This window comes from Anolis carolinensis, chromosome 3 (assembly GCF_035594765.1).
Source record: "Anolis carolinensis isolate JA03-04 chromosome 3, rAnoCar3.1.pri, whole genome shotgun sequence".
Taxonomy (NCBI): Eukaryota; Metazoa; Chordata; class Lepidosauria; order Squamata; family Dactyloidae; genus Anolis; species Anolis carolinensis.
In genome coordinates, this window is record NC_085843.1 from 196,905,816 (window position 1) to 196,933,668 (window position 27,853).

At 38.8% G+C, this 27,853-nt stretch overlaps 2 long non-coding RNA genes across 3 annotated transcripts in view; one reads left to right on the forward strand and one right to left on the reverse strand.

Moving 5' to 3' along the window:
- LOC134297719 (uncharacterized) overlaps positions 1-12,058 on the forward strand; it is a 179,179-nt gene extending 167,121 nt beyond the window's left edge. For both annotated transcript variants that reach the window (XR_010004579.1, XR_010004578.1), the window contains exons 4-5: positions 1,710-1,893; positions 8,093-12,058. This is a non-coding gene — a long non-coding RNA (uncharacterized LOC134297719). The remainder of the gene's footprint in view (positions 1-1,709; positions 1,894-8,092) is intronic.
- The window catches only part of LOC134297717 (uncharacterized), a 69,134-nt gene that overhangs the window by 22,905 nt on the left and 18,376 nt on the right, over positions 1-27,853 (reverse strand). The window lies entirely within an intron of this gene.

The window sequence follows — 27,853 nt, forward strand, 5'->3', positions numbered from 1 at the left end:
AACCATCTAGCTCAGGGGTCCCCAAACTTTTTAAGCAGAGGGCCAGTCCACAATCCTTCAGACTGTTGAGGGGCCAAATTATCATTTGAAAAGAAAATACAAACAAATTCCTATGCGTACTGCACATCTCTTATTTGTAGTGCAGCAACAACAACAACAACAACGAACGAACAATACAATATTTAAAAATGAAAACAATTTTAACCAACATAAACCTATCAGGATTTCAATGGAAAGTGTGGGCCTGCTACTGGCCAATGAGATAGTCAAGTTAATTAGGGTTGTTGTTGTTGTTGTTGTGTGCCTTCAAGTCATGTCAGACTTTGGCCGAGCCTAAGTCTAAAATTAATTATTTATTTACTGCATTTATTTACTACATTTGTATCCCACCCTTCTCACCCCAAAGGGGACTCAGAGTGGCTTACAAATTATATGTACATACAATATATTATATTATTAGCATAGCACAATATTAGCATTATATATTACTATATTGAACTATACCACTATACTGTAATATTATTAGTAATATTATATGTAATATAGAATATATAATTAATATTATTATATGGTATTATTATTAGTGTTATATTGTATTACATTATAATATTATCAATATTATATGTATATACAATATATTATATTATAAAACTGAGGGCGGGGGCCAGGGAAATGACCTCGGAGGGCCGCATCCGGCCCCCGGGCTTTAGTTTGGGGACCCCTGATCTAGCTGTTGCTCTTCTCCACACTCACATGTCGTGGACTCCACTTTGTAGCCCCATTTCTTAAGGTTGGCTTTGCATCTTGTGGTGCCAGGGTGCAGTCTGTTCAGCACTTTCCAAGTCACCCAGTCTTCTGTGTACCCAGGAGGGAATTTCTCATCCAGCATCAGCCACTGATTGAGGTTCCGGGTTTTTGCCTGCCACTTTTGGACTCTCACTTGCTGAAGTGTTCCTGTGGGTATCTCAGTAGATCTATTTTTTGATTTAAAGTATTGGTGTGCTGGCTGATATCCGAACAGGGGATGAGCCGGAGATGTCAGTGCCTTGGTCCTTTTATTGCTGGCTGCTACTTTTCAGCAGATGTGTCACATGCACAATGGAGGACCTTCTTATAGCAACACCAGAGATACTCCAAGTGGCCAGCTACTGATCAAAGGACATTTAGTATAATGCCAAGTTTTTCTTAACTTTATTTGTGTTTCCAAACACATTACAACTTGTACCCTCAGCTCGCTTCTGACCCAATAAGCAAAAATCTATCTGTTGCTTAAGAACCTTGTGAAACTTTGAAAGCTGGTGTGATATATTCTATAAGTTTTTGTTGGTTCAATTGTGTTTAACTATAGCATAGAGTTAGGATTTTGTTGCTTTTTGGTGTAAGCTTCTGACTGCATTAAGAGTCTCCCAACACCAATACCATTGACATTAATGGGAGATTTCTTCAAAAGACAAACAGCAACTCTGATTATGAGTTTTGCTGAAGTCTGATGCATGACAGGAAAGGCGTTCCTTCACTTGGTGTAATTTTCATATCCATTATCCAGACTTTCAAAAAATAATGTTAAATGCAGATACATAACGTAAATAGATGCATATTTTTCAACTTACATGATAGGCATAGTTCCAATTAACCATCTGTTATCCCACCTTTTCAGGTATTTTCAATACTCTCATTTTTCTCATCACCCACTTCCCCCCTTTTTTCAGGTGAGTCAGTTGCTGCAAACTGAGTCCAAAGTGGAAAAGTAGTTTGCATTCAATGAACCAGGAGGAGAGAGAGAAGGAGACAGAATACTGCACTTCCCAGCAGCCCCAGGTCAAGGCAACCTGTCTAATAGCTTTTCCCCTCTGATGCTGTATGTTCCAGGTTTCATCTGCAAAAACTTAGAAGGTATGTAGATGTTGTAAATAGCAATCTCCCAAGCAACTCACTATTTATTTGTTAATGTGTATTTTTGGTAACCTGTATTCTATATGTATGTTGATTTGCCAGTTTAACCTTTTGGTGTGGGAGGAGTTTTAGATACGTGATTATACTGAGCATGAGCAGACTCAAGACTCCATTTTGTATTCTGTATTTGTTTGGACCAATTGAGAAGTAGCTATTTAGACTTCAATGGGAGCAGAAGTCTTGCATCAGACCTCAGAAGAGGTGAATGCATACAAGTTGCTGTTTGGACTTCAGAGAGAAGTCAGTTTAGATACTTTAATATTTGCTTATGGACTTAGTGAATACAACTATAATAAAGAATATAGACTATTGATAAAGACTGATACCCTATGTTCTCAACACAGAGAGGAGAAGAACTGTATCCTATCTGTAACCGAACTTTATTAAGAAATGTGCCTGTATGGTGAATTAATACCAGATATGTTATTTTTCAAAGAAGACTGTTTTTTTATCTCTGAGTGCATAACTAAGAGGTTTAAAGGGAGTGTATATCTTTTGGGAAACTTCAGCTGCAAAGAAACAGTCATCCTCTGCTAACCAAATGTATTTTTGTAGTAACATGTCTTTACCCTTGGCAGTCTAAAGACATGGCTCTTCAGTTTAACAGCTGAAGTTACCTGTATTCTATTAAATGAATGCTTGTGAATATCACTTTTTAAAAGAGTAGACTTCTTATCTTGACTAGTGGTTTCCCAAAGGTGGTCTCCACATATTCATGGCAATTCACATCTGCTAATAGAACATGTGCCCATAGACTGGGTGTAGTGATGTTCCAATAGCGTATGCAATAAGTTATGTTTTGCAATAGGTTATGGAATGTCCAGTAGTATGGCATTTAAAGACAGTATCAGAGACACTTACATTGCTTTTCACCAGCCCATTGACAACCTGGTGTATCCTATACATCTCAGGCCCCATCTACACTGTCATATAATCCAGTTTCTGAATCCAGATCATCTGTTTTGAACTGAATTATATGGCAATGTAGACTCCTATAAGACAGATCAAAACAGATAATCTGCATCGAGAAACTGGATTATATGGCAGTGTGGATACAGCCTCAGGGAAGAAATGCCTTGGATCATACAAAATATTACTGACCATATTTACTCTTTTCCCTCAACCCAACAAAAATAGTACATCAGTCAAGCTGATTCCTCTCTGATGTTACAGTAGCAGCTAAACAAATGAGGGAGATAAAGGTGCATGTTCAACACTCCTTTGCTTGTAACTGGTTGAGCTGTTTCTCCTTTCTTATCCGACTTTGGGTAATTCTCAGTTTATGATAGGCCCTGCTCGTGAACGTCTAGCTCTAATTGACTGATAGATTGTACTCAGCACGTTACCCCAGCCCTGGCCCTTTTTGCACAAGCCCATGCCCAGCCCTCTATAATTATGATTATTCCACATATTCCTGGTTACTGGTTATTGAGGTTTGCTTTGATACATTTTAATGATTATACCCTGCTGTTTGAATTTGTTTTCTAATTCTGTTATATGTTACTATGTTTTTAACTGCATTTTAGGTAACCCTGCTGTATGCTTTGGGCTTGGTCCCGCACATAAATCTCCCCAAGTCCCTTCGGGAGATGGTGGCGGGATATAAAATTATTATTATTATTATTATTATTATTCGTGTCAGCAGCAACTTGAGAAACTGCAAGTTGCTTCTGGTGTGAGAGAATTGACCATCTGCAAGGACATTGCCCAGGGGATGCCTGGATGTTTTTGATGTTTTTTAGCATCCGTGTAGGAGGCTTCTCTCATGTCCCCGCATGGAGCTGGAGTTGATAGAGGGAGCTCATCCACACTCTCCCCAGGTTGGATTTGAACCTGGCAGCCTTCAGGTCAGCAACCCAACCTTCACGTCACAAGACTTTAACCCACTACGCCACCCAGGGGCTCCGGTGAATAATAATAATTATTATTATTATTATTATTATTATTATTATTATTATTGCTCACTGTGAGCTCTTTGTGCACCACTTCACGATGACAAAATCCCTATATATGCAGATGAATAGTAAGATGCCAATACATTTGGATAAGTAGAACACTAGGAGTAGAAAACCAATGGGAGCAAGAAGAGAAAGTCATTGTGGGAGATAGAACATTCTTGTTTGTCGGCCTTGGGTCTATGGCAGGCAAGGGTAAACTTCGGCCCTCCAGGTGTTTTTGTTATGAATAACTTTTCAATAACTTTAAAGCAAAGGTTCTTTTTATTGCAATTTCAGTGTGAGAGGTATATCAGAACTTTTACCGAACAACATTTAGACATACAGACATACTGATTCTATGCAACTACATTATATTCACAACAACCTACTTACATTGGCTAACAAACAGACAAAGGAGAGGTTACATTTTCACTCAGCAGTCACACACATCTACAGGCATTCATGCTCATGCACTCATCCAAATATTACCATATCCTTTTCTCCCTCCTTGGAGAAGCACCTTCTTAAGCCAGGCCCTGCTTTCCCTGCAGCCTGCCAACACAAAACTCCAAAACGGCAAAATGCCAAAACTTTTCTTTCATTAAGAACAATGCCAAGGATCAGAATCCTGTTTCCATACAGAAGAACTGAGTCCCTGCAACACGTATCATGACTCCAAAATGTACTTCTCCCTCTTCCCCCAAAGGAGGCCCAAAGTGACCAGACTCTGTGTTCCATTGGATATCTTTCACTTTCCCATACACCATCTCCACTGAGCATTGTGGTCTGCCACAATTTCTGGATCGTCCTAAGGTTGCTTATATAGCAATATTTTGCTGATGTTGTCCACAAGTTGTAAATGAATGATAGAATGATATCCTGGCTTCATCTCAGTTTCCTGGCCAGATGTTGATTCTTCTTGATTAGTGTTGACCTTGTGTTGACTTCCTTCTTAACATCCTTAACTTGATGTAAACATTTTTCTTATCAGTCACAGTTCTTATCACAGTTTACCAGGCAGGTCAACTATATCAGTTCTCATTAGCAACTTTTTATTACAGTTCAGCAAGCAGGCAGTTAATCATTGCAGGCCTTAATATTTTTGAATGGTGTCTCCAAAATTATTAGCGCTCATTCATTCATACATACATACAGTTCATTCATGCTGCTGCTGCTCAATCGTTTAGTCGTCTCCAACTCTTCGTGACCTCATGGACCAGTCCACGCCAGAGCTCCCTGTTGGCCATCACTGCCCCCAGTTCCTTCAAGGTCAAGCCAGTTACTTCAAGGATACCGTCCATTCATCTTGCCCTTCGTTGGCCTCTCTTCCTTCATTCATACCTACACATATTAAATCCACATTTATTAAATCTGCACATTATATTTTTGTGACATTTTGGACTTCAAATCCCACAATTCCTAACAGCTGGTAAACTGGCTGGGAATTCTGGGAGTTGAAGTCCAAAACATCTGGAGGGCCAAAGTTTGCCCATGCCTGGTCTGTGGACTTTGTCACATGAAACTTGGAACCAGCATTAGAAGCTCCTTAGCCATTAATGAGCAAACTTATAATTGCATGACATCACAATGACCTCACTGCAAACCAAGCTGCAGCAGTTTTTAGAAAATAGGGGAAACCCATTTTAGAGTAGTTGAATATGCACTCAATTAGTCTTCCAATTGCTTTTAGCCATGCAATAATCTTCAGTTGCTTCTGCAACAACTTTGGGGTCCGTGACGTCTGATTATGGACATGTTATGGATGTTCCTTCTGTAGGCAGCCAGAGGTCCTGTGTTTCCCCATGTTTGTTTCCCTTAAAAACAAACAAACAAACAAAACAAAAAAAAAACAAACCAAGTAACTGAATTCTGTTGCTAAGCCCAACTGGAATCTGTCGATTGAAGTGATGAGATTCATTTATGTGGTGGCTTATCATTTTCTAATTGACCATTATGGAAAATTAATCAAGAGAAAATAATCCTACAACTGTTGTACTAAGTGCAGTAGCATTAGATTTATGTTACATAAAAGTATAATTATTTGCATGTATATATTCGAAAAAGAATGAAGCTCAGCAATCCTTTGATGTAGAATTGGATTATATAAAAATAATACCGTATTTAAAGTCAAATTTAGAATTATTATTTTAAAAAAAGGGAAGACAGAGTTAGAATACTAATGGGAAGTAACGTTTCAAATCTGTTTGTTTAACTTAGTGTTATACAGGCCTGTAGCGAGGGGGTGGTTTTAGGGGTTCAACCCCCCCCCCCCCTGAAATTTTTCAGGTTATATAAAAAATCTGGTTTACTCATGAATTTTAACTGGTTAACCAAATCCCCATGCTAAGTCTATAAAACGCAAAACATTAAGAGTCCCTCCAGGCACTATCTCAAGCAGATATTGACAGGTTTGTAGCGGAGAGGGGTGTGTGCTAGGGAATCAACCCCCCCACCCTGAAATTTTCAAAACCCCTCCCGAAATTTTTTTCTGGCTACGGCCCTGGTGTTATAGGTATAGCGTTTAGTGTTTCAATGTATTCTACTTTAACCTTTCATCTTCTGTTAGTGCAAGCATGTATACTGTACTTGTTACTCTCTGTTTCTGTACAGTCTGATGTTTGGTGTTGTCTAAAATGTATATGTTAAATTGTAAAACAAAAATAAAAATAGTAAAACAAAGCAAAACAAAACCAAAAAAAACCCTCCCAAGTAACTGTGCAACATTTTACACTTCTGCAAAGGTGTGTATTGCTAAACAAATCAAAACTACACCTTCTCCTTGTAAAATGCACAAAACAGAAAAAAAAACTTTTGATTGCACAATATGTATTTTTAATTAAGATTTTAAGTGCTTGTATGGATGGCGCTTCAGTAGGGTTGAAAATGCAGAAATACAGAAATGCTCAACTGTAAACCTCTCAGAGAGGAAAAAGCCCAGTCTCGCAAAATTATGAACTTTCAGAGTTGCGCATTTCTTCCGGAAAAGGGCATGGACAAAGAGGAGGAATGCATACGTTAGGAGGAGTTATATCCCAGCAACAGTAATTAGTTAGGAGCTCCCGATGGCGTAGTGGACTAAAGCCTTGGGACTTGAAGGTTGGGTTGCTGACCTGAAAGCTGCCAGGTTCAAATCCCACCCGAGGAGAGTGCGGATGAGCTCCCTCTATCAGCTCCAGCTCCATGCAGGGACAGGAGAGAAGCCTCCCACAAGGATGGTAAAAACATCAAAACATCCGGGCGTCCCCTGGGCAACGTCCTTGCAGACGGCCAGAAGCGACTCAAGTTGCTCCTGACACGAAAAAAAGTAGTTAGTTAAATGCTCTTTGAACTTTCTCAAGGCACTTTCAGAAAAGCATGGCACGATAAAAAGAGGGGCTAGCCAAGCATACTCCATTCTAAAGCAAGATGGGTTTGCAGCACCAGAACCTGTTTTAGGGGTTTTGTGTGATAATGTTGTAAGTCAACTGTGTTGTGATGTCACTGAATGTTCTACTGCCACATCACAGACATATAACTAAAGTATGTAGATATATTGCAGGATTTTATTTATAGAAAGAAAAAAACCCTAAAAATCGGGGGATGACCCAAATCTTATAAAACTTGGTGGGCTAAAAGTGGTAGATGTGCCCTCCATTTGTTGTGATTTTCACCCATCTAGCCTGAAAATTGAGGGGAAGGGGAGCCTGGGGAAGCCCACCCATGGTGGCCAGTGGGTCACAAATTTTCATTTTTTGGATGTGGAATGAAAATGCCCATTCAGAAATTCTTTTTTGGAAGGTGCTCAAAAACTAAAACGGGGGCCTTACAAATGAAACGAATTGAAACGAATAGCGATTCTATACAAATGCACAAGTCTAGTACAGAGTGTCTCTGTGATTTATTATTAAGTGACAAATTTCAACTGTTGGATATTTAAGAAAAGGGAATCTATACTTTTAAAACAAGAAAAAATGTAGTCAGGAACCACAAAAATAATATTCCGACCTGTACAAGGCGTCAAATGTGAACTGAGCAAACAAGTGGGCAATGTTGACAGAGTGGCGCAGGGGGGACTTGGGGGCAGAGCCAGCTGAAGACACCTTGGCCAATCTTGCCTGCCCATCTCACCTATCGACATTGCTCAGAGATGCCTATGAAGCTTTTATTTTTGCTATTTCCTTATGTAAAATGATATGGGAAAGATAATTATATTTCTGTTGCAGGTTTCGATAGAAGGACAGCAGACTTCCAAAAGGACGCATTCTTCTCTTGGACAAGTATTAATATTACAGAAAAGGTTGATGCGATGCTGCTGAAAAACAGAGTAATGAGCAGAAGCCAGGGCTGCCTGGCTACAAAAGACTTCATTCTCTAATTGTCAAAAAGCATTAAACATCAAGTATTTATTCTGTGGCAGAAGAAGAGGGAAGAGACATCAGTGCCTCCCTCACCAGAGGTTGTCTCTAATTGTCATGCATAGATTGCAACAGAGGTTATAGAGAGAAATTTGTTTGCATTTATTAATCAAAAGGAGTCAAAGGCGCAGAAAGATATCATCAAGGCTCCCTTGTGCAAGGGGAGGCTGACAACTAAAATTTCTGATGAAGTGTTTGCAGAATGTTTGCAATCTGTTCAAAGCCTTTTTACTTCACAGGTGCAAACCTTTCTATCTGTTACATCAAAGAAACAATTGAAAATTAAACACAGTAAACATTGCTGTACAGGTTTTAATCTTCCATTTTGAAAGGACAATGGGAGGGAGCGAATTCATTTCAAAGCAGCAGCCCCGGTTCTTTCAATATTCATTTGAGCACATTAGCATTTCATTAGTTTGGGTTTTAAAATAGCAATATTTGGATTTAGCCCAATCTCTGCCTGCCCACTTTTGTTTTATGAAAGGGAAAAAAAATAAGAATAGGAGTTGAACTTAGACTCCTAGGGATGCCATTTGCACCAAAGCAGCCATTCACCGATAATTATCTATTATTTTGCTCTGTATAGTAGATGAGAGCTAATGCATAGTCCTTTGAAGGAACGGTACACAGGACAAAATAGATGTAAGAAAATTGTGCTTTTCCTGTGACGCAGGAAAATATAACAAGAACAAAGATCCCTTCTCTGAATATTATTACTAATTTTTAGTACAATCCTATGTTGTCTTGATCAGTCTACTCAGAAGTAAGCCCACTGAATATACTGGAATTTATTCCTCATATGTGTTAAATACGTAGTACTCTTTTCTCTGTCATTTCTAAATCTAGTTGGATGCCTTTTCTTCTCTTTTGCCTCAACCTTCTCATTTCTCTTCTATTAGAGGTTGGACTTTTTCATGGCTATTTTGTCTCTCTTACTAAATGCAATGAATGAGTCATGGGATATATCTTTTCTGAGTATGGTATCTATTTTGTTCCAACTTTTCCTAAGTGTAATAAAGCCATTTCCTCCCATCCACTTTCAATGGGTAGCTGTTTGAACAGATAATTCAACAATCCCATCATCAACATTCCCTAGAGCATTTCTGAGCTGGCTCCTAATAACATCCTCTCCTTAGGTATATTAATTTTCTATATCCTGCACAGAAGATTGAACAGTTCTTCAGCAACATCCATACAAGGGTGCTGACATTAACAGAAATAGAAATTTTCTTTGTGCTTTTATCAATGTACTCTAGAGTATATATTTGCCCGTGCAGGCTTGAATAGCCTAGATGTTGGGAAAAGGTTTAATATACAGTTGTTTGGGTGCTGAGCTCAGTTTGTATCGACACAATATTAGTTTGGAAACAATGAGCCCTTTCAGATGTTTTGGCTGCCTTTCAGCTAATGCATATAATACAGATGTTTGTTGGGAAAAATGAAATGTGTGGCAAATGCATGCAAGCTGTCACTCAGAAAGGGGAGAAAGAGAGAATAAAGAAGGAAAAAGCGGAAAGAGTATAGCATATGCTGCCACAATCTGCAAGGATAACTTAATAGTAAGTGTTCCTCCCCTAGAAAATGCAGCTATTTCCAAGAGTTACAAACCTACAAATTGATTAGGAATGACTGGGAGAAAGCAACTGGTCAAACATTGAAGGTCAGATCCGACGATGTACTACAGATTGTGATGGCCAACAGCAGCAAGCAGAGGTCGGGTCGGGTAAATGGGATGACGAAAAGGATGGCTTTTATTTTATTTTCATTCTTCCTTTTCCCAATATGGAAAGGCAACCCAAGGCAACTGAGAATACAGATTTTAAAAATAGGTAAAACAGAATTTAGCCTTTAAAGTCACATATGATTCAGTCTTATAGAATCATAGAATAGTAGAGTTGGAAGAGACCTCATGGGCCACCCAGTCCAACCCCCTGCCAAGAAGCAGGAAATCGCATTCAAAGCACCCCCGACAGATGGCCATCCAGCCTCTGCTTAAAAGCCTCCAAAGAAGGAGCCTTCACCACTGTCCGGGGGAGAGAGTTCCACTGCCGAACAGCCCTCACAGTGAGGAAGTTCTTCCTGATGTTCAGGTGGAATCTCCTTTCCTGTAGTTTGAAGCCATTGTTCTGCGTCCTAGTCTGCAGGGCAGCAGAAAACAATCTTGCTCCCTCCTCCCTATGACTTCCCCTCACATATTTGTACATGGCTATCATGTCTCCTCTCAGCCTTCTCTTCTGCAGGATAAACATGCCCAGTTCTTTAAGCCTCTCCTCATAGGGCTTGTTCTCCAGACCTTTGATCATTTTAGTTGCCCTCCTCTGGACACTTTCCAGCTTGTCAACATCTCCCTTCAACTGCGGTGCCCACTATCTTGTGTCCACTATCTGCATTCTTGAGTTGCTGCTACAGCTTGGTGGAAAGAAGAGAGGGAGGGTTCTAAAGTCAGACTTGACCATGGTGATCTACACTCTCATTACAGCCAGGATCATCATCATCTTCATTCGCACAGTCATCTCCAACTCTTCAAGACCTCATGAGCTCCCTGTTGGCCGTCACCGTCCCCAGTTCCTTCAAGGTCAAGCCAGTCACTTCAAGGATACCATTCATCCATCTCGCCCTTGGTTGGCCCCTCTTCCTTTTTCCTTCTATTTTCCCCAGCATCATGATCTTTTCCAAGCTTTCCTGTCTTCTCATGATTTGGCCAAAATACTTCATTTTTGCCTCTAATATCCTTCCCTCCAGTGAGCAGCCGGGCATTATTTCCTGGAGGATGGACTGGTTGGATACAGGATAGACTACTACAACACACTCTGCATGGGGTTGCCTTTGAAGACTGTCTGGAAGTTACAAATAGTCCAACGAGAGGCAGCCAGGTTAATAACTGGGGCGGCACATAGGGAGCACACAACTCCCATGTTACATCAGCTCCACTGGCTGTCTGTTTGCTACCGGTCACAATTCAAAGTGCTGGCTTTGGCCTATAAAGGCCTAAATGGTCCCAGCCCAGTTTACCTGTCCGAACGCATCTCCCTTTACAAACCACTGTAAAGACTAAGATCTTCCGGGGAGCCCTCCTCTTTGTTCCGCCACCGTCACAGGCATGTTTGGCGGGAACGAAAGACAGGGCCTTCTCAGTGATGACCCCCGGCTATGGAACTCCCTCACTGGCGAGATTAGATCAGCCTCCTCCCTCCTGTCCTTCAGAAAGACAGTAAAGACCTGGTTGTGGTACCAAGCCTTTGGGTGGTGCAATGTGGATATAATAGGAAACCTACTTTGCTGACCGGAGCCAGCATGGTGTTCTGAGTTGGTTTAAACAACTTTTTTTCGTGTCAGGAACGACTTGAGAAACTGCAAGTTGCTTCTGGTGTGAGAGAATTGGCCAGCCCCCCCCCCCCCGGATGTTTTGATGTTTTTACCATCCTTGTAGGAGGCTTCTCTCATATCCCCACATGGAGCTGGAGCTGATAGAGGGAGCTCATCAGCGCTCTCCCCGGGTTGGATTCGAACCTGGCAGCCTTCAGATCAGCAACCCAATCTTCAAGTCACAAGGCTTTAACCCACTGCGCCATCGGGGGCTCCATTTAAACAGCTGATTTTAAAGTAGACATAATTGATTTTAATGTTTGTGTATATTTATAATTATTTTATTTCCCAGCATGGAATGCTTGCCGTATATTATGTTGTGCTCCACCCTGAGTACTCTTTGGGGTGAGAAGGGTGGAATATAAATGTTTTAAATAAACAAACAAATAAATAAAAAGTAATATTTTACTTATGAGCTATCCTGCTTATATCGCTCTCCATATTTTTTGAAGGAAAAGTGAAAGGATTGTACAGCATTGTTCCAATATGAATTAAAAAGAAATCCTCTGGACAGCTGCTGTGAGGAACTGCTAAAAAAAATAATGCATTTAGGTAACTGAAATGTCAGACTGGTGTTTTAAGAAAGACCAGGAATGATAGCAATAAATACCACTGCCTCCCAAACGCATTTGCATCATTCAGAGAAAATTTCAGTGCATGGATTAAGATTTTTAGAGACTCAGTCTAAGCACTGAAAAGATTTTATTTATCTAATTCAAAATATAAACAATAATAAACCAACAAATGTAATTTTATTTATAGTAAGATGGAAAGTAATGTTTATTTTTGTCCGCTTCCAGTTTATTTATACAGTAGAGTCTCACTTATCCAACATTCTCTTATCCAGCATTCTGGATTATCCAACACAGTCTGCCTTTTAGTAGTCAATGTTTTTGTACTCAATCTTTTCAATACATTGTGATGTTTTGGTGCTAAATGCATGAATATAGTAATTACTACATAACATTGCTGTGTATTGAACTGCTTTTTCTGTCAAATTTGTTGTAAAACATAATGTTTTGGTGCTTAATTTGTAAAATCATAATGTAATTCGATGTTTAATAGGCTTTTCCTTAATCCCTCCTTATTATCCAACATATTCGCTTATCCAACATTCTGCCGGCCCGTTTATATTGGATAAGTGAGACTCTGCTGTATTTGAAAAGTTTTCTCTTTTTCTAATTGCAAAATCTTTTATTGTGGGAGTCTTTTTTTGTGGAATCAGGGCAAACCACGAATGGGCAACTTGGAAGTCTCTGAACAGATTTCGAAGTGGAGTGGGCAGATCAAAAGACAACTTGGCAAGACGGCACTACCTAGAAGAAGCCTGCACCTTGTGCGACTGTGGAGCAGAACAAACAACATCGCATCTATATGCTTGTCCACAATGCTCTGCCTCATGCACAGAAGAAGAGCTGTTTAAAGCTACAGACAATGCAGTTTCTGTTGTCTATTTTTGGTCTAAAATTATTTAGCCACTTGTGCTTCCTCTATTTTATCAGTTTTATACTTATTTATGCAATGCTTTTGACACAAAATAAATAAAAACCGTATAATCCATGGTAAATTTGGTAATGAAAAAAATATCTGCTATTCTCTCCTTCCCTTGGATGCCCTAAGCGTATGCTTATTTTACTTAATGGCTAGTCCAGTCCTATCCAATGGCTGAGAATAGTATCATCTAGGGCAGTGTGGTCCAACCCATTGGCTGCATTCATTTTTGTTGGCCCTTGCCCTTCTTACTGGAAAAATATTTTAATTTAACATTTGGAAAAGAAATGTTTACCCTTCTTACTGCTTTAAGTTGTTAAGAAACATTTTCTTTCTGGAATGTCTCTGGCCCTCACATTCCTATACTAAAGTTTGATTGGCCCTCGGGTAACTAAAGGTTGGGCCACACTGGTCTAGGGATTAAGTTACACAAACTCATAGAGAGTTAGTGTGCAGCTGAAGATCCTTATCTCTTCCCTGTCTAGTAGGTGCACAGAGCCCTAATTCTCATCCAAGCCATTATGGACAGCTTTGAGAAGGTTAAACCATCTTTCCTCTGTTTTTTAATTTAAAAAATAATGTGTGCATGGACAGACACACTCCACAATGGGAAGAAAAGATAAAAAATATTCAATTGGGCTCAATGGGAGTTTTTTCCCCCTTTTTTATCCCCCCTAAAATGGGAGAGGAAGAATGTTTAATTAATAAGCAGATGGAAGAGGGTTTAAGCATTCCCATTCCTTTCACAATGGTCCCATTCCAGACCAAGGCTATGCACACTTACTAGAGAATAAACGGAGATGTGTATTGAAGTGTACAATATCTATGTAGTTGTTTATTTATTTTTATTGTTATCACTATGTGATTTCAACTTGACATCAATGCATAGAGATACTTTTTCTTGGCCAGATTTATTCAGTATAATGGTAGTTTACTGATTTCCTCTTAGGACCTCATCACATTGAGGTCCATATGGCAGGTGATAGTGGGGGGATTCACCACGCATTGTAGCTAATCCGGAAAGCAGCCTGGAGAACCCATCGCCCCACGCCCCTCATTGCCCCTTACTTATCTCACAAGGGCAAGCGATGCTGTCTTTCCCCGCTCTTCTCAATGAGAACGTGGGAAGTCTCCCGTGTTCTTGTTGATCCCTCTTATGACACTTCCATCTCAGTTCAGGGATGGAACCCTGCCAGAAGTAGATGTTCATTGTTTGATAGGATCTGGTGGGATCCGTTCCTGAATTAAGATGAATGTGTCATAGGAAAGGCAAATTCGCCCATGTGATGAGGTCATAAAGCCTAAAATATGTGACTTGCCCAAAGTCATCCAGTGAGTTTCCATTGGTGAGCAAGGATTTGAACCCTGGACTCCCAGGATCATTGTCCAACACTCAGTCCACTATACCATGCTGGCTCTCTCATCGTGGGTTTAACCTAGTACTTTTATGAATTCTGGTAGGATCTACTCACTATTTTCAACACCTGGATGGCATTGTGGTGGAGTGAAATTAGGCAAACAAAACACATGGGAAAGGAGGCTTACATCTCTACATACATGTTGTAGTCCTAATCCAGACTGATTATTTAAATACATTTGCTTCTAAGCACAAAATATGGAGAGAAACAAAACAAAATAGCAAGGCTCAGCCATATGCTATATATTTAACACATCCTGTAGAGGTAGCCCTCAGATGTGTTGCATTGTTTTTGACATACCTAAGGATATATGGATTTGCTATGCCTTTTGTCTTTATCTTCTTCTTGTTCTTTTCTTTTTTGTTGTAACTTCTTATTTTAAAGATATTTTTAAAAGAATGAAACATCTTTTCCTCAGGCAAAAGACTAAAGGGGATCTGATACAGGTATCTGAAAGACTGTTAGATACAGGGCTTGAATAAGAACAAAATATTCCAAGATCAGTTAGTTAATAAAACAAGAACTGCCTTGAAAATATTCTACTAACATTCTTGGAGGGGGTAAAGGGAAGACCTACCCTGTTTCCCCGAAAATAAGACATCCTCGAAAAATAAGACCTAGTAGAAGTTTTGCTGAATTGCTAAATATAAGGCCTCCCCCGAAAGTAAGACCTAGCAAAGTTTTTGTTTGGAAGCATGCCCAGCGCCTGCCAAACAGAACACCAGAGCTTGCAGGATTGGTAAATGTACATACCAGTTGTACATGGAAATAATGGTAGTAACAAGAAATTCTTGATAGGATTCACAGTTTGTCTGGTTATGTTGGTTTATGATGACAAATACTGTACAGTATATAATAAATGTTCATTTTTTTGTTCAACAATAAATGTGAATTCTTCTTCATGGAAAAATAAGACATTCCCTGAAAATAAGACCTAGTGTATCTTTGGGAGCAAAAATTAATATAAGACACTGTCTAATTTTCGGGGAAACACGGTAGTAGGTGGCATACAACCTAAAAGAGATACCTCATGAATAATTTGGCAATATTTACAGTTATATTCTCTGACCTCCTGAGATATATTCAGACATTATATCATTACAATTCAAGTATAATTTGTTTTATGTGTCATAAACCACTTTTGTCATATTACAAATCTGTCCTGTGAATGCAAAGCCAAGTGACGCTCGCATAAACATAAAGTGTATATCTAACAACCACACATTATATATATATAATGTGAGATTGTTACATTTAAATGCATAAAATGCCGTAATGAAGTCCTGGATACTTAATTGAACTATCAGTGCCAAATAGCTAGTTTCTGACAAGCAATAAAGATTTTACTTCAACTATAGCTTTGCATAAATCTGAAGTGATCAGTGCCATCTGTATAGACGCAGCTGAACTTCGTGACGCATTTGCATACTACCAGACATGTACGGCAGTGACAGGGCAAGCTAGCTGGATTGTTGAGTGACATCTTTTAACCCGATTCATCCCACTTCCAGCTTCAGAAATTGTTTTATACTCTGTTTCAAGGACTCTCTGAATGGTTACCATTAAGAATTTCTACAAAGAGGGATGAATGTTTATGTTCATCCTTCTGAAACGTTGCTTCGGTAATTTACTCTGCCATTGCGTGCTTTAATTTCTTTGAAGTGTACATATTGCGGTGGGGTAGGCGGCAGTCCTATGTGTGTTTACTATATGCAGAACTGCAGTATGACTGTAACTTCACAATAATATGGACAGTTCAATGATGATAAAGCACACCATAACTGTCAATTGCTGGAGCAAAGTTATGAAAGGATGAACGTTTTGCCCTGTGTTGGATATGCTACCACAGCCACTTAACATAAAAGAAGAAATATAATATAGTACAGGGGTCCCCAAACTAAGGCCCGGGGGCCAGATGCGGCCCATCGAAGCTATTTATTCGGCCCCCACGGCACAAGGGCAGAAGGGGGTTGGACTAAATGACCCAAGGGGTCTCTTCTTCTCTTACAACCCTTATTATTATCGTTATTATTATTATATTGTATAACACAGCAAGCAAGATAGATATGCTGGATTTCATATCACAAAATCTCATTATTTTTATTATTATTATTATTATTATTATTATTATTATTATTATTATTATTATTATTATTAACATTGAGGCTGGGTGGCCATCTGTCAGGGATGCTTTGCTTGTGCTTTTGGTGCACAAAGGCAGAAGGGGATTGGACTAAATGGCCCAAGGGGTCTCTTCCAACCCTCTTTATTATTATTATTATTTATTGTATGACACAGCAAACAAGATAGATATGCTGGATTTCGTATCACAAAATCATAAGTCGAACACTTCCCAAGTGTCTAGGACTGTGTGATGTATTTTCGGATGATGCGTGCAGATTCCAGCAGGGTGGCCTTTTGCAGCTGGCAGATCGTAATTTTGTCAATGTCTATTGTTTCCAAATGCCGGTTGAGTTCTTTTGGCACGGCACCCAATGTGCCCATCACCACCGGGACCACCTGCACTGGTTCCTGCCAGAGTCTTTGAAGTTCAATCTTGAGGTCCTGATAGCGGCTGAGTTTTTCCTGTTGTTGTTGTTGTTGTTGTTGTTGTTGTTGTTGTTGTTATTATTATTATTATTATTATTATTATTATTATTATTAACAATGAGGCTGGGTGGCCATCTCTCAGGAATGCTTTGCTTGTGCTTTTGGTGCACAAAGGCAGAAGGGGATTGGACTAAATGGCCCAAGGGGTCTCTTCCAACCCTCTTTATTATTATTATTATTTATTGTATGACACAGCAAACAAGATATACATGCTGGATTTCTTCTTCTTCTTCTTCTTAATTAATTAATTAACATTGAGGCTGGGTGGCCATCTGTCAGGGGTGCTTTGCTTGTGCTTTCGGTGCGCAAAGGCAGAAGGGGATTGAACTCAATGGCCCAAGGGGTCTCTTCCAACCCTCTTTATTATTATTATTATTTATTGTATGACACAGCAAACAAGATATACATGCTGGATTTCTTCTTCTTCTTATTATTATTATTAATTAATTAACATTGAGGCTGGGTGGCCATCTGTCAGGGGTGCTTTGCTTGTGCTTTCGGTGCGCAAAGGCAGAAGGGGATTGAACTCAATGGCCCAAGGGGTCTCTTCCAACCCTCTTTATTATTATTATTATTTATTGTATGACACAGCAAACAAGATATACATGCTGGATTTCTTCTTCTTATTATTATTATTAATTAATTAACATTGAGGCTGGGTGGCCATCTGTCAGGGGTGCTTTGCTTGTGCTTTCGGTGCACAAAGACAGAAGGGGATTGAACTCAATGACCCAAAGGGTCTCTTCCAACCCTCTTTTTATTGTTGTTGTTGTTGTTGTTATTTATTATTATTATTATTATTATTATTATTATTATTATTATTATTATTAATATTGCTCGGTGGCCAACTATAGTCCGGCCCTCCAACGCTCCGAAGGATCGTGAACTGGCCCCCTGCTTAAAAAGTTTGGGGACCCCTGATATAGTACATTGGTTTGAGTGTTGGACTAGGACCGTAGTTGAGCAGGGCTCGAATTCCTGCTCAGCGATGGAATTCCATTGTGTGGTTTGGGGCAAGTCATAATCTTTCAGCTTGAAACAAAGGCAATAACAAATCTCCTTTGAATAAATCTTTTCATTAAATTCCTAAAATAGGGTCCCAATAGTCATTGTTGACTTGAAGGTAGATAGCAGCGGAAATAACAACAATCATCACAGGACAAAATTTTACATATAATGTGCATGTGGTAGCTGCGATGAATAGATACAAATTTATTGATGATTATTATTTTTATTATTTATTTATTTATTTATTAGACTTGTATTCCGCTACTCCCAGTTTGGCTCGGAGTGGTTTACAGAAATAGATTAAAACAATACAATTAGCTTTAAAATAACAATAAAAACAAACATAGCCCCAAGTTTTTCACAATTATTTTTCATAATTATTATATCTTAAGCAGAAATATGTAACTTGTATCTACATATAGTTTTCTTTACATAAAGTGGAAAATGTGGCCTGGTGTTCATCCTTTCAGTTTAAGTTACTAAATGGTGCTGTTGATGAGCAATTTCAAGGCTCTCCCTTTTTTCTAGTTGTTTCATTTTAAACAGGATTTAAACCAGGGAAATACATCTCTATGTCCTCTTAGTAAAGGCTTCCCCTTTACTAAATAAAGTCTAATCAAGTATCCCCACCATTTCCAAACACCTAAATGCCTCATCTTTACATCACTAGGTAAAGGTAGGTAAAGGTTTTCCCCTGACATTAAGTCTAGTCGTATCCAACTCTGGGGGTTGGTGCTCATTTCCAATTCTAAACCAAAGAGCCGGCATTGTCCGTAGACGCCTCCTAGGTCATGTGGCCGGCATGACTACATCATTACCTTCCCACCAAAGTGGTACTTATTGATCTACTCCCAATTGCGTGTATTCGAACTGCTGACCTTCCGGTCAGCAAGTTCTGCAGCTCAGCGGTTTAATCTGTTGTGCTACTGTGGTCCTTACAGTCCTTCAGATAGAAGACTTTGTTTTGTAAAGTAGGACACATGACCATCCTGAACCGGTGCTTGGCAGCTGTGATGTTCTGGATGAGGGCGAACAAATTGAAATTGAATCCAGACAAGATAGACATACTCCTGGTCAGTTGCAAGGTTAAACAGGGTATAGGGTTAGAGCTGATGTTGGACTGTGTTACACTCCCCCGAAGATACAAGTTCACAGCTTGGGAGTGATCCTGGACTCATCGCTGAGCCTAGAACCCCAGATTTCGGTGCTGGCCAGGGGAACTTTTGCACAATTAAAACTTGTGTGCCAGCTGTGCCTAGACTTTGACAGAGTTGTAGCCAAGGGGAGGGGGGTAGAGGTTCAAGCCCCCCTCAGAAATTGTTCATGTTTTTTTTAAAAAAACTGGTTTACTCATGAATTTTAACTGGTTAACCAAATTCCCATGAGTGTCCACTGAAGTTTATCTATCTTGAGCGTCCACTGAAGTTTAGCGATAGAGCCTGATTTCTAAATTATTTTGCATTATGGAACTATTTATTTATTTATTTATTTACAGTATTTATATTCCGCCCTTCTCACCCTGAAGGGGACTCAGGGCAGATCACATTACACATATAAGGCAAACATTCAATGCCTTGACATAGAACAAAGACAAAAACAAATGCAGGCTCCGAGCTGGCCTCGAACTCATGACCTCTTGGTCAGAGTGATTGGTCTCAGCTGGCTGCAGCTGGCTGCTCACCAGCTTGCGCCACAGCCCGGGCCTACACTTCATGATTCACTAAAAAAAATTTAACCCCCCCCCCCCCCCCCCACACACACACACACATTTTTTCTGGCTACGGCCCTGCTTGGGAAGTCAGACTTGGCAACAGTAGTCCACACTCTGGTTACATCCTGAATAGACTACTGCAATACGCTGTACATGGGGTTGCCTTTGAAGAGTGTTTGAAAGCTTCAAATGATCCAATGGGCAGCAGCCAGATTGCTTAGCACAGCGGGGTACAGGGAGCATACAACCCCCTTTTACGTTAGCTCCATTGGCTGCCAGTCTGCTATTGAGCAGAATTCAAAGTGCTGGCTTTAGTCTATAAAGCCCTAAACCAATGATGGGCAACCTTTTGCGCTTGATGTGTCAAAATTCACCAAAAAAAAAAAAACCTAGCATAACTTGGGTGGTGTGTCACTTCGAGAAAAAAATCCATAATTTCACAATATATATAGTTTAAATAATAAAAATATATAATTGTAATATAAAACTGTATTTAATAAATCAAAAACTATTTACTACCATTATTTCCATGTACAACAATCGATGGTAGTCATGAATAATGAATAATATAATAATAATAATAGTAATAATAATATAATAATATAATAATATATAATAATAATAATAGAATAATAATAGAATATGTGTGCGTGTGTGTGTGTGCGTGCATACACAGTAGAGTCTCACTTATCCAACATAAATGGGCCGGCAGAACATTGGATAAGCAAATATGTTGGATAATAAGGAGAGATTAAGAAAAAGCCTATTAAACATCAAAATAGGTTATGATTTTACAAATTAAGCACCAAAACATCATGTTATACAACAAATTTGACAGAAAAAGTAGTTCATTACACATTTATGCTATGTAGTAATTACTGTATTTACGAATTTAGCACCAAAATATGCATTGAAAACATTGACTACAAAAATGTGTTGGATAATCCTGAACGTTGGATAAGTGAGACTGGATATATATATATATATATATATATATATATATATATATATATACTAGCTGTGCCCGGCCACGCGTTGCTGTGGCGTTGTCTGGTGGTGCTGGTGAGAAATTGTTGAGGTAGTGGTGGTAGTGAATGTCTGTTGTATGGTTGTCTGTATGTTTAGTATGCATTTGGTTGTTTGTATACTGTGAAAGTGGTGAGGATCCTGTGTAGTATTGTATAGTATTTATACGTTGTCCATGTGTTGTGAATGCTTGGATTGTGTCCTGCTGCATAGTAGAAAGGGTTGGGCTGGATGGCCCTTAGGGGTCTCTCCAAACTCTTGGATTCTATGCTTGTATTATCATCATCATCATCATCATCATCATCATCATTATTATGTAGAGGCTGGATGGCCATCTGTCAGGAGTGATTGGATTGTGTCCTCCTGCATGGTAGAAGGAAGTTGATGTGGATGATCCTTAGAGGTCACTCCAAATCTTAGGATTGTATGATGTTGTTGTTGTTATTATTATTAGTAGTAGTATTAGTATTGAGAGGCTGGGTGGCCATCTGTTGGGAGTGCTTGGATTGTGTCCTGCATGGCAGAATTGGGTTGGACTGGATAGCCTTTAAGGGTGTCTCCTAACTGTCTGATGGTATGATTCGATGTGTATTATTATTGTGCAGATATTGGATGGCCATCTGTCAGGAGTGGTTGGATTGTGTCCTTCTGCATGATATAAGGAAATTGAACTGGATGATCCTTAGTGGTATGTGCTAACCTTAGGATTGTATGATGTTCTTCTTCTTCTTCTTCTTCTTCTTATTATTATTATTATTATTATTATTATTATTGAGAGGCTGGCAGGCCATGTGAAAGGAGGTGGAAAGAGGAGTTTTTGGAGGAGCCTTTTTTTCCCTTTAAGGCTTGAGTTGGCTGTTTGCTGGGTTTCCTCCGTGAGGAAATGTGCCTGGGGGGAGAGGGCAGCGGTGGTCAGAGAAGGGCGATCTGGCTGGCTGAGCCCTTCCCTCCTTTCCCTCCCAGATCGTCTTTCCCTGGGTCCCCCATACCTTGTTGTGTTCTGAAGAGATTTTATTTTCCTTTGAGGTTTGGGGGGGGGAGGTGGAAAGAGGAGTTTCTGGAGGAGCCTTTTTTTTTCTTTGAGGCTTGAGTTGGCTGGGTTTCCTCCATGAGGAAATGTGCCTGGGGGGAGAGGGCAGCGGTGGTCAGAGAAGGGCGATCTGGCTGGCTGAGCCCTTCCCTCCCTGATCCTCTTTCCCTGGGAGTCCATACCTGTTCTGAAGAGATTTTTTTTTCCTTTGAGGTTTTTGGGGGGGGGAGAGAAAGGAGGTGGGAAGAGGAGTTTCTGGAGGAGCCTTTTTTTTTTTTTTTGAGGCTTGAGTCGGCTGGCTTTCCTCTGTGAGGAAATGTGCCTGTGGGGAGAGGGCAGCGGTGGTCAGAGATGTCAGTGTTTGTACTCAAAGGGGTTTGGGTGAGTGAATTGGGCGGACTGGTGGGAAGCAGGAATTGGCCGTTTTTGCACATGCGCAGATGGCGCAGCGTCCGTAGTCAAAGGGAAGCGCGAGGAGGGCTTCTTTGAGCAAGCGGAGATGGTGGGTTGTGGGTTGTGTGATTTTCTGTCCCTGTGAAGGTGCATGATGTGATTTGTCATTGTTTCAACCTTAAGGCGTGGATGTTGCATTGTGTGGTTAAATTTCTATGTTGGGGGGTGTTTAATTTTGTTGTTTTGCTCGGCGCTCGAATTCCATTACTCTTAATATAATGTGCATAATTCCCATGGAATAACAACAAAACCACTGGACCAAATCACACCAAATTTGGCCACAAAAGACATTAGTCATCCAATCAATCTGCATGAGGCAGCATGTCAGCAAAAATGGCTAGGTTTGTCAGTGCTGACACGTGTGTCATAGGTTGGCCATCACTGCCCTAAACGGTTCTGGCCCAGCTTACCTGTCCGAACATATATCTCTCAAAGAACCATCTTGGAGTTTAGGATTGTCTGGGAGGCTTTGCTCTTAATCCCGCCTCCTTCGCAGGCACGATTGGTGGGGACAAGAGACAGGGCCTTTTCAGTGGTGGCCCCTCGACCATGGAATTCCATTTCCAGGGAATTAGATGAGCCCCTCCCTCCTGACCTTCTGTAAGAAAGTGAAAATGTGGCTTTGTGACCAAGCCTTTGGAGAACTTGTGCAATAGATAGATATGGAATGATGTGCTATGACTATTGGAACGGCCTGGATTACGCTTGTGGGTCACATGATTAATTGTAAGGTATTGTTGTAAATGTTTTTAATGGTTTTTAATATATTTTATAATTCTATTTTAAATGCCCATTTTAATTGTACATTGTTTTTAAGTCATCGAATAGTTGTGTATGTGTAAAGCCACCTTGAGCCCCCCACCCGCCCCAGGGTTGAGAAAGGCAGGATAGAAACGTCGTAAATAAATACATAAATCCTAGAATATGGCCCATAGAGTGCAGTACAATTTATAACATGTAAATAATGAGCTATGGACACATATTTTATGATGAGGGGAATGTTGATAATTAGTATTTATAATTCCACAAATGTTGAATGTATACTTGAAAATATGGGCATAGATCAGAGAGTGAGGGCAGTCAGCCAGATGGCAATATGTATAACAATATTTAAAAATATTTAGTCAATTTTACTGTTGAGCTGATTTGTCACAAAATAGTGATTTGTTTATAAAAACACAATTTATACAAATATAGTACCACTTGTGTTGGATTGGATTCTTTTGCTTAATAATTCTTAAGGACACTGTCCTACACATCTGAGTAAATACTCACCACTCATCAAACTATTGCAAGGTCCATTACTGAAGAAATGAGATATTTGCTTCTTCTCACCCCTAATGAACATGTATAATTTCATCCTTTTTCATTCTGAATTAACTTTTCAATTCAGGTTCAATGAACATTTCACAGACACAGTCCATTCTCCGGATGTGGCTTTGTATGTGAAAACCTAATTACAAAATCTCAATTGGGTTTAATTTTCATACAAAACTGAAGCCAAGGAAGCTGATTTTTTATTTTTGTCAGTGGGGGTGTCACAGTAATGGAAGAAAATCAAATATGACAGACTTGGAAGTGAAACACTTCGTTCATTCAACAAAGGGATAGTTTTAGCCATATTTTTAAATTACACACAATAATTGTCAAGAACCTCTAAAGCAAGCATTGCCCACAAACACCCCTTTCTAAAACATTCCTGGCAATTAAAAGGAAGATTTTAATCACAAAGTTTTGTTTTATTTTGAAAGGTGAAGCCAAGGCAAGTAATTGATTCTCAACAATGCAAGATCCCTGAAGAACCAAGGAATTATTTAAACAAAATATAGCGGGACTACTTTTGCAAGCATTTTGAAGGCTATATGTCATTTGGCAATCAATACGGTTTTGGATTCTGCTCATTATTCAATTATTTTCCTGTCAGTGACCTAAACAATTTCTCTTGGAGTGCAATCATATATTATGCAGGTCTATTCAGAAGTAATTTATATTAAATTCAATGAGACTCACTTCTAGGGGAACCAGAGGTGTGTTTCTGAAATAGCACAGTACTACTCAAAGTCGAGTTCTATGGAATGATTGTAATCAATGAGCTGTTTTAAATTGGATCAGATCCAGGAAAGAAGGAAATAGTTGCAGTCAATGAGCTCAATATGATGCTGGGAGTACCTATTAAAATAGCTTAAATGTGCATATACACAGGAGAATTAATGCAGCTTGACACCACTTTATTTGTCATGGATCAATGCCATGGAATCATGGGAGTTGTTATTTTCCAAAATAGTGTTGGTGCCTCACCAAACTATAACCATGGTCTCCAGAGTTGTAGTCCAATGCTCAAACCACTACACTATGCTGGCTCTCCTAATGATATTCTACTGTCATGCAGTTTTTATGAACAGGTCTGAGAACACATAATCAACCCCCTACTAAGAAACTTACCACCTAGTCCGGTGGTAAGTTATGTGAATTTTCTATTTGGTGACGACCTTCCCCACATGACCTTGGCGATTGCCAAGTTTCTTTCTTTTTTAAAATATGTTTTTTTAAATTAAAGTTTCATATATTAAGTATAGCGAAAGAGTGAGAACAATTTTCCGATAGGAAAGGTGAGTAAAAAGATAGAATAGATCAAAAATAAGATTTTTTTTAAAGTTAAAAAAAGTAAAAACCCACACCGACAGTTCACTCTGATTCAAGAGAAAAAGAAAAAAAAGATAAGAATTAGACAAAAACGAATGATAACATAAAATGAAAAATAATATTAATAAAAATAAAAATTGAAAAAAACAACCTTTGACTTCTGTTCTTCCTCCTTATGCCCGATAATTTGAGTATAAATCCATAACCCTGTTAAGTTCAGTAAAAATTATATAATAGTATTGTTTCAGTTTTTTCCCTCCCTTCTTGATATTCCTGCTGTATATTAGAAATGTTTATTTGCTCATGTTTATACCCTGTTTCCCTGAAAAATAAGACATCCCCGGAAAATAAGACCTAGTAGAGGTTTCGCTGAATTGCTAAATATAAGGCCTCCCCTGAAAGTAAGACCTAGCAAAGTTTTTGTTTGGAAGCATGCCCGCCAAACAGAATACCAGAGTATACGAGATTGGTAAATGTACATACGATAGAGTGTTGTACATGGAAATAATGGTAATAACAAGAAATTCTTGATAGGATTCACAGTTTGTCTGGTTATGCTGGTTTGTGATGACAACTACTGTACAGTATATAATGTTCATTTTTTGTTCAAAAATAAATGTGAATTCTTCATGGAAAAATAAGACATCCCCTGAAAATAAGACCTAGCGCATCTTTGGGAGCAAAAATTAATATAAGACACTGTCTTATTTTTGGGGAAACACGGTATAATTTTCAAGGATTGACTAATCTGTCATTTTTATACCTTTACCGTTACTCTGTTTTAATAAAAAAAAAGTCAGTTTATCCATATTCTTTATTTCCAAAATTTTGTCTAACCAGTGTGTCTTTGTTGGAATTCATTCTTGTTTCCACAATTTTGCAAAGACATTCTAGCTGCCGTAGCAAAAAAAGTGAACAGTTTGTCTTTGTTGGGGTCTTTAAAGAGCTGAAAGCCGAACATTCCTAATAAATAAATTTCTGGTTTCATTGGGAAGTCAATCTGTAGTAATTTTTTGCATTCATTATGAACAATTTTCCAATATTTCTCTGTTTTTTCACAGGGCCACCATGTATGATAATATGTCCCTTCTTGCTTTTTGCATTTCCAGCAATTTTTATCTACATTTTTATACATTATCCCCAATTTTTTTGGTGTAATATACCAACAATGTAGCATCTTAAGCCAATTTTCTTTTAAGTCTGCTGCATATGTATATTTTAAATGTTTTGTCCATATCCGTTCCCATTCATTCGAATTTATTGCTCTTCCAATGTTTCTTGCCCAATTAATCATTGAATTTTTTTATCTCTTCTCTTTCAGTTGCCAAGTTTCTTTCTGAGGCAGCCAGGATTAGACAATTCCCAATTTTAGACACAGGCTGAGATATGCCAGCACTTCTTGTAGTCTTTTACCTATGTTTTTAGCCAACATGTATTTAAGCAGTTTTTAACTGTTGTAAATGTTATCCATTTGTGTGTTGTTAATCTCATTAATCTGCATACCTTGTACACCTACGGAGCAATAAGTGTCTTTGGACCATAATAAAATGATGTTGTTGGCTTTCTTAATGTCTTCTTAGGGTAGAAGAAAGCATTGTAAAAATGAGAAAAGGCGGTTGAAAAACTTCTAGAAAACAAAGTGCCAAAACACATGTCTTAAGTGTGTAAGCACAATTGCTTATTTCACCATGGTTATTTCTGAATTTTATAATTTTTATTAAATTTTGAAAATAACAATAAAATCCACCTTAGTGGGTTAGGAAAGTATGGGGGGAAGAAAGGATGGAAGGTGGGGGGGGGGGTAGAAAGTTTGTATTATTTATGTTGTTGGTATCATTCATTTTTTTTTGTGTTGACAGTTGACACTTCTCCTTCGTGTTAAGGGCTTTATAACAATATTCTAACCCAGGGGTCCTCAAACTTTTTAAGCCGAGGGCCGGTCCACAATCCTTCAGACTGTTGAGGGGCCAGATTATCATTTGAGAAAAAAAATACAAACAAATTCCGACGCACACTACACATGTCTTATTTGTAGTGCAAAAACAACAACAAGAACAATGAAAGAACAATACAATATTTAAAAATAAAAACAATTTTAACCCACATACATTTATCAGGATTTCAATGGGAAGTGTGCTCCTGCTTCTGGCCAATGAGATAGTCAAGTTAATTAAGATTGTTGTTGTTGTTGTTGTGTGCCTTCAAGTCATTTCAGACTTTGGGTGAGCCTAATTCTAAAATTTATTTATTTATTATTTATTTATTTGCTTCATTTATTTACTACATTTGTATCACACCCTTCTCACCCCAAAGGGGACTCAGAGTGGCTTACAAATTATATGTACATACAATATATTATATTATTAGCATAGCACAATATTAGCATTATATATTACTATATTGAACTATACCACTATATTGTAATATTATTTGTAATATTATATGTAATATAGAATATATAATTAATATTATTATATGGTATTATTATTAGTGTTATATTGCATTACATTATAATATTATTATCAATATTATATGTATATACAATATATTATATTATAAAACTGAGGGCGAGGGCCAGGTAAATGACCTCGGAGGGCCGCATCCGGCCCCCGGGCCTTAGTTTGGGGATCTCTGTTCTAACCTTTTCTTTCTTCATCCAGCCCTTTACCGGTGTCCAATCTATCCTTTTTTTGGTCTTATTTTGTGTTGTTGATAGCAAGAACATTAGGTAGTCCATATATATCCTATATTCTTTTTATCCATTCTTCCACTTTTGGTATTAATGTCTGTTTCCATAATCTTGCAAGAACTAA